The 7657-nt window shown below is 44.4% G+C and overlaps 1 long non-coding RNA gene across 1 annotated transcript; it reads right to left on the reverse strand.

The window, feature by feature from the left end:
• Positions 1-1117: 1117 nt before the first annotated feature.
• On the reverse strand, positions 1118-7383 carry LOC112582256. Its single transcript, XR_003106792.3, has 3 exons — positions 6429-7383; positions 1981-2157; positions 1118-1609 (listed from the first exon to the last, which is right to left on the reverse strand). It is a non-coding gene; the product is annotated as an uncharacterized LOC112582256 (long non-coding RNA).
• Between the last annotated feature and the right edge of the window lie 274 nt (positions 7384-7657).

The raw sequence follows: 7657 nt of genomic DNA on the forward strand, positions 1-7657 counted from the left end.
TGAGTACTTGCCATACTGTGGGCACTGGACTAAGTACTTAATGTGCATTATTGCATGTAACTCTCTCCCTCCACCATAGACACTATTATTATACCCATTTAATTGATAAGGAAACTGAGGCCTAGTGAGGTGAAGCAACTTGCCAAGTTTCTCATTCAGTTAGTGGTAGATTATAATTTCCAAAATTATGGAAATTATACAGGTAGTAGATTATAATTTTCAAAATTATGAAAATCATACAGATTTCTCCAGACCACCTTATCTCTCTCCTGAGAAACCTGTATGCAGGTCAAGAAGCAACAGTTAGAACTGGACATGGAACAATGGACTGGTTCAAAATTGAGAAAGGAATACATCAAGGCTGTATATTATCACCCTGCTTATTTAACTTATATGTAGAGTACATCATGCAAAATGCTGGGCTGGATGAAGCACAAGCTGGAACCAAGATTGCCTAGAGAAAGATCAATAACCTCAGATATGCAGATGACACCACCCTTATGGCAGAAAGTGAAGAGGAACTAAAGAGCCTCTTGATGAAGGTGAAAGATGAGAGTGAAAAACCTGGCTTAAAACTCAACATTCAAAAAACTAAGATCATGGCATCCAGCCCCATCACCTCATGGCAAATAGATGGGGAAACAATGGAAACAGTGACAGACTTGATTTTATTGGGCTCCAAAATCACTGCAGATGGTGACTGCAGCCATGAAATTAAAAGACGCTTACTCCTTGGAAGAAAAGCTATGACCAACCTAGACAGTGTATTAAAAAGCAGAGACATCACTTTACATACAAAGGTCCTTATTGTCAAACTATGGTTTTTTCAGTACTCATGTATGCATATGAGAATTGGACCATAAAGAAGGCTGAGCATCAAACAGTTGATGCTTTTGAACTGTGGTGTTGGAGAAGACTTTTGAGAGTCCCTTGGACTGCAAGGAGATCAAACCAGTCAATCCAATCCTAAAGGAAATCAACCCCGAACATTCATGGAAAGGGCTGATGCTGAAGCTGACGCTCCAATACTTTGGCCACCTGATGTGAAGGGCCGACTCATCAGAAAAGAGCCTGATGCTGGGAAAGATAGAAGGCAGGAGGAGAAGGGGATGACAGAGGATGTGATGGTTGGATGGCATCACTGACTCAATGGACATGAGTTTGAGTCAACTCTGAGAGAGAGTGAAGGATAAGGGAACCTGGCATGCTGCAGTCCATGGAGCAACTGAACAGCAACAACATAATTTCCAATAATGGTCGCAGCAATATTTCTGGCCCCATGTGCCTTTCCAGAACCTTGTCACTCCCCATCAAGAAGCAGAACCTTTTTCTTCTCTTTCTGAACCTGGGCAGGACTTTGTGACTGACTCAATGAATAGGGTATAGGGGAAGTGACACTATGTAACTTCCAAAACTGGTCATCAAAGGTACCACTTCTACCTGCCTCTCTCTCAGAGTCCTTGGCCTTGGAACCCAGCCATTATGCTGTGAGGAAGCCCAAAGCAACCACATGGAGAGGCCCGGGCTACAACCAGCATCAACGTCCATCCATGTGAGTAAAGGAGCCTTCAGGTGACCCAGGCCCTGGTCTTCAAGTCTCCAGCTGGGGCTGCAGACAAAGAGGAGCAGAGACAAGCCATCGTCACTGATGTAACCCTATGGGGCTGTCCCAGAGCTCTGTGGCTAGTCCCAGGGTGGGGGAGTGGGGGACAGGGCCTGGCGAGTAGATTGCTCCTGCTGGCTAGTGTGGCATTTCTTTCATAGGATCTTATGAGACTAGGACAGTAGAATGGTGGCAACAGGCTGATTTGGGGTGACTTTCAGTTGTGTTGTTTATAGGCCAAGTTCAAGGCTCCAGGCCTGAACATTCAGTGCCAGCCCTTGTGCTTGAGCTGCATGTGTATCAGCTCTCACCATGACTTTTTCATGCCTCCAGTCTAGAGCACCTAAAGGTACAGAGGTGGTGGCAGGTGCCTTTACCTTGTATAGCATCCAGGGCAATCATTCCCTCCACAGGCTCTGCACCAGGTATCAGGCAGTGCTCTGGGCCATGTCCACTCCCTCTAGGAACTTCAAGACAATTGCTCCACAACTCCAGTCAGGTCTCTTGGCTCATCAATGTGGTGACATCATGCTCCCCCAGGTGGGTCTCAAGCCCTGCCAGATGAAGAGAATGGCAACCCACTCTAGTATTCTTACTGGAAAATTCCATGGGCAGAGGAGACTAGTGGTTTACAGTCCATGGGGTGGCAAGATGAAGAATGGACATTCTTTAAAAAAACAAACAAACAAACTTCCCTGATGATACAGTGGTTAAGGGTCCACCTGCCAGTGCAGCTCACACAGGTTTGATCCCTGGTCCAGGAACTAAGAGCCCACATGCCGTGGGGCAGCTAAGCCTGAGAGCCACAAGCACTGAGCCCATGCACTCTAGAGCCTGTGCTCTGGAACAAGAGAAGCCACTGCAATGAGAACCCTGCACACCACAACTAGAAAGTAAACTCCACTTGCTACAACTAGAGGAAGCCCGCTCCCAGCAATGAAGATCCAATGTGGCCATAAATAAACAAAATTATTTTAAAATGAAATTGATGTATTTATTATTATTATAGATTGTTTTTATTTATTTATTTTTGGCCATGCCTTGTAGTATGGGGGAATCTTAGTTCCCCAACTGGAGATTGAATGCCCTGTGCATTGAGAGTGTGGAGTCCTAACCACTGGACTTCCAGGGGAGTCCAAGAATGGACATTCTTTCTACAGCTGAGACTTCTCACTCTGCCATGGGCACCATGCTTTCCTCCCCCTTAGTTGGGATGTGTGGAAGGTAGGGGTGCAGTCAAGTTTGCAATAGATCTCATTCTAGGAATGCAGTGATTATTGTTTAAAGAGTTCAAGAAAAGACATGGCTAGAAGTTTTCTTGTTCTACATTTACGATATAAAATTCCAAACAGAAAATTTAACATGACCAGAAAATGAAGTATTTTTGTTCACCTTTCCCCACGTACTCTGTGTAAGATTTGCTGTTGTGGGTCTTATCAGCAAAACACAGAAGTATAAGGAGTCATTGGAGGCCAGGATTTATGGGCAGCCCAATGTACGATGTGATGTCCCAAGTAAGATGTAACCAGCATTAAGTAAATGGTATTAGGAAACTGCAGAGGCAGGTGCTCTATATTTTCCAGTACAAACAGATTCTAAAAAGCCACAGTATTGTGAATAATAATGGCGTTGCTACCTTCTTGTGGTAGGAGATGAAATTAGCCAGGAATGGCACTGCGAGAAAATAGAAAATATATATTGTTTCTGCCCCCGATTCCTGACACAGAGCTCGTAAACCCCTTGTAAATTCCTACATGACAAGAGCACTAGCAGCCGTATATCAACATAAATCAGCCATAGTTATACATGTTGATGTATGGCAGAAACCAATGCAACATTGTAAAGCAATTATCCTCCAATTAAAAATAAAAAAGAAACAGAGCACTAGCAATATCTTGTATTCTATTGAGTGACTCTAGGTGGGTCTGGATGGCTCCTGGATGCGGGCTGGTCACCAGAAAGACCACACCATAGTTAGAAGCTTGAAATTTTCAGCCCCACCTCCCATCCTCCAGAGAGGGGAGAGGGCTGGAAATGAAGTTAATAATTCATCATGCCTACGTGAGGAAGCCTCCATAAAATCTCAGTAGCGTGAAGTTCTGGGAGCTTCCTGGTGGGTAAACCATCCACATACCAGGAGGGTGATGTACCCCAGTGCCACAGGGACAGAAGTTCTTGCACTAAGGAGTCTCCCAGACCTCACACTAGGTATCTCTTCATCTGACTGTTCATCTGTATCCTTTATCATGTCCTTTAATAAACTGGTAAACGTAAGTATTTCCCTGAGTTCTGTGAGTTGCTCTAGCAAATTAATCTAACTTGAATAGGAGGTCATGGGAACCTCTGATTTGCAACCAAATCAGACAGAATTTGTGGGTAACCTGGGGACCTACTACTTGCAATTGGTATCTGAAGTGGGGTGAGGGGCAGTCTCGTGGGGCTGAGCCCTTAACCTCTGGGATCTGATGCATTCTCCAGGTAGATAGTGTTGGAATTGAGTTAAATTATAGGACACCCAGCTGGTGTCATAGAGAATTGCTTGATGTGGGGGGAAAAAACCCTACACATCTTGTGTCAGAGGTGTTGTGAGTGTTCTGTGTGAGTAGTATAGGAGACACATCAGAAAGAGAAACACAGAAGGAGGTGGAAAACTTGGTTTTTCCCTACATGGAAGGTGAAGGATTTTTATTTTCCTTTTTAGGCACATTTGACAAAAAAGAACATAAAGAACATAAGGAGATGGCTCCTGGACCTGAAGAGGAAGAGATGGAGACTGGAAATACAAGGATTATTCAGGTGTATTGACTATACAATAAACAGATACCTAAATATCTCTTCTTGAGAACTTACTATAGAGCACAGGGAACTCTATTCAGTGCCTTGTGACCTAAATGGGAGAGAAATTTAAAAGAGGGGCTATGTGTATATGTATGGCTGATTCACTTTGCTGTGCAGCAGAAACTGACACAGTAGTGTAAAGCAACTATATTCTAATAAAAATACCTCTTCTCTACACTTTTTTCTAAATCCTCATTAATAAATCGTAATACCACATATGGACCCATGATTTTAATACATTTTTAATTCAAACTATTCATATAGATGGAGACCTCGCAAAAATATTTGTCTGTGGCCCCGAACACCTTAGAGGCAATGTGGTAGGCAGCCTCTGAGACGGTCCCCCATGACCCCTGCCTCCTGGGGCTCATGTACTTATATCATCTCTTCCCCTTGAGTGTGGCCTAGATTTACAGTCACTTCTAACAGGTAGAATTAGGCAAAGTGATGAGGTAGCATCTCTGAGGTTAGTTTATAAAAAGACTGCAGCTTCTGTCTTAGGTACACTCTCTCCTGCTGGCTTCCACTGTCCCTGCTGCCACCCATTGCCTTTTCCCTCCCTCAACTGGAGCCCAGCAAATTATATTAAGAAGTACAGGCTATCCCATGAAGGCAATGTGGAGGAGAGAGGCCTTGGAGGGGCTAGCTGCAAGAGGTACAAACTAACACACCAGATACTCTGTATGGTCTCTTGCCCAACCTCCATTCATTCATTCACAGAGGCCCCCAAATTGTCAGATCATAAAGGCAAATTTCCAATCATTGCTGCCACCGATGGGCAATAACTTGGTTACAATAAGCCCAAAACAAACATTTAACAGCCAGCGGGGCAGGCGGTATGACCTGGCCTTGACTGTCTATTTTTCTTTTCATCCCTGCAAGAAGCAGGGTGATATGCGGTAAAACTTTCTTTTTCCTGCACTTTTGTTATTGCTGCCGCTGGAATAGCCTTTCTATAATGCCACACTTATCTCTGTGTTCTCCTCTTCAAGAACGCACAGTGGCTCCCTCCTTCCTGTCATCACATGGATTCAGCTGATTATTTCCTCCTCTTCTGTGCCAGCCAGCCATCTGTCTGAATATGCATCGAGGCCACGGCGCTCACCGGGCACCACAATCATCAAAAGCAAGGCCAGGGGTGACCTCTGCTCTGAGTCTGCATCACTGCATGGGTTTTAGGGGTCACCAGGAAGGCTGTTTTCCTGAGGGCAGAGGTTTTATCTGTTTTATTTCTTGTTAAATCCTGCTGCAGTGCCTTGCACAGTGTGAAGGCTCAGGTACTACATGTCAAAAGAATGAATGAACTGACTGCCTAACCCTCAGCTGGGTCCAGAGGAAACTGACCCACAGGGTAGAGAGGTGACTGGCTCAGGACCATGGGTTGAAAACCTGGGTCCTCACTCACTCATCCAGTGGCTACCTGTTTCTTTCCCAGCCCTCTCCCTGCACCACCTCAACCCCGTTTCAAGGAAGCCCTGGCTGCAGTTGTCAGCTCTGCAGGGTGGGCCTCAGGTGATGACAGCCACCTCCCCGAGGTCAAGCTCTGCCTTGGCCAGCCCACATCTGATGGCCCATCAAGGCCCAGACATAAATCCCCATGGTTTCCTCCCAACAGGGTCATTCTGATGGGCAGCCCTGGCTCCAGAGCTCCTCTTTGTGACCGCCCGGACACTGTGGGGCCCTCATCACAGATCAACTGGCCCTTCCCCCAATCCCACTTCCTCCTGCTTCCCTGTGCAGGAACCAATCCTTAATAAACATGTTATACCCCAAACTCCATCTGAAATTCTGCTTTGAGAGAACCCACCTTCTGACACTGACTATTCTCCAAGGGCCCAATAAAATGCCCCAGTGAGCCCAGGGGCCTTAACACTGCCTCCAGTTCTACACCAGTTTGGGGGAAGCAGGTGAATAGAATAGCTACCTCATTTATCAGCTAAATATAGATGTCTAACTAGTTGAAAAAGTCAATTTATTTAAAGCTCACCTGAGAATACTGGAGGCACATGATGCAAAACAATAGGTGCAGGAAATGACGGTGCATATTTCACTGGTGCTGAGTTGTATTAAACTCAGTCCAACACAAGCAGGCAGGTGGGATGGAGCATGAAAACACAGGGATGGCTTTTATTCAGAACACATCTCCATGCAGTTCTGAGGGAATTGAAAAAAATCTAAAAGCCCAAGGGAACAGCAGATGGACTGCATTTTTCTGGATCTGGGAAATCAGTCTTCCGAGAGCTCCTGAAACATGTAACATGCTGTGTAGCTCAAGAATCGTGTCAAACAGGTTATTCTAGCTTAAGACACACTCAACAATGAGGAGTAGAAAGCAATGATACTTGATGCTTGAATAATCTTTCTGATGCAAGAATGAGTAAGACCAGATCAATCCTGTCAGGAAACTAGAGCATCAGCCGGGACAGGTGGAGGAAACAGCCTCAGAGAATGTAGCCCAAACCTCATTTAGGGTGGTGGGAGGACCCTGATGTCTTCGTTTTTAGAACTGAGTGCTAATTTCTAATCACTATTGCATCATGGTCTGAGAGTATGGTCATTGAAAGTTATGTTTTTAAATAACTTGAGGGTTTCTTGTGGTTCAGTAATAGAGTAGTGCACATCTTTTTTATTCAGATGAGGTTGTGAGGCAGAATTTGACCACGAGTGACTTCTCATTTCAAATAAAACCTGAAAATGGACCTGGAGTCGGGGATGTTCATAGATACAGAGGGCAGATTGGTGGTTGCCAGAGGTGGGGTGGGGGCAATGTGAACTGGGTGAAGGGAGTCAAAAGGTACAAACTTCCAGTTATAAAACAAATAAGGGGATATAATGTATCACATGGTGACTATAATACTGTAATATAATAATACTGTTAATACTGTGTTGCATATTTGAAAGTACTCTTAAAAGTTCTCATCACAAAAGAAAACTTGTAACTATATATGGTGATGGATGTTTACTAGACTTATTATGGTGATCACTTCACAATATATACAAGTATCAAATATTAATGTTTTATTATATTTACATCTGAAACTAATATAGTATTTCAAGTATACCTCAATTAAAATTAAAAAAAAAAAACATAGGACTTCCCTGGTGGTCCAGTGGTTGAGAATCTGCCTTGCAGTACCCGGGACTTGGGTTCAACCCCTGGTTGGAAAACTATGATCCCATATGCCACAGGGCAACTAAGCTGCAATAAAAGATCCC

The sequence above is a fragment of the Bubalus bubalis genome, chromosome X, assembly GCF_019923935.1.
Source record: "Bubalus bubalis isolate 160015118507 breed Murrah chromosome X, NDDB_SH_1, whole genome shotgun sequence".
NCBI lineage: Eukaryota > Metazoa > Chordata > Mammalia > Artiodactyla > Bovidae > Bubalus > Bubalus bubalis.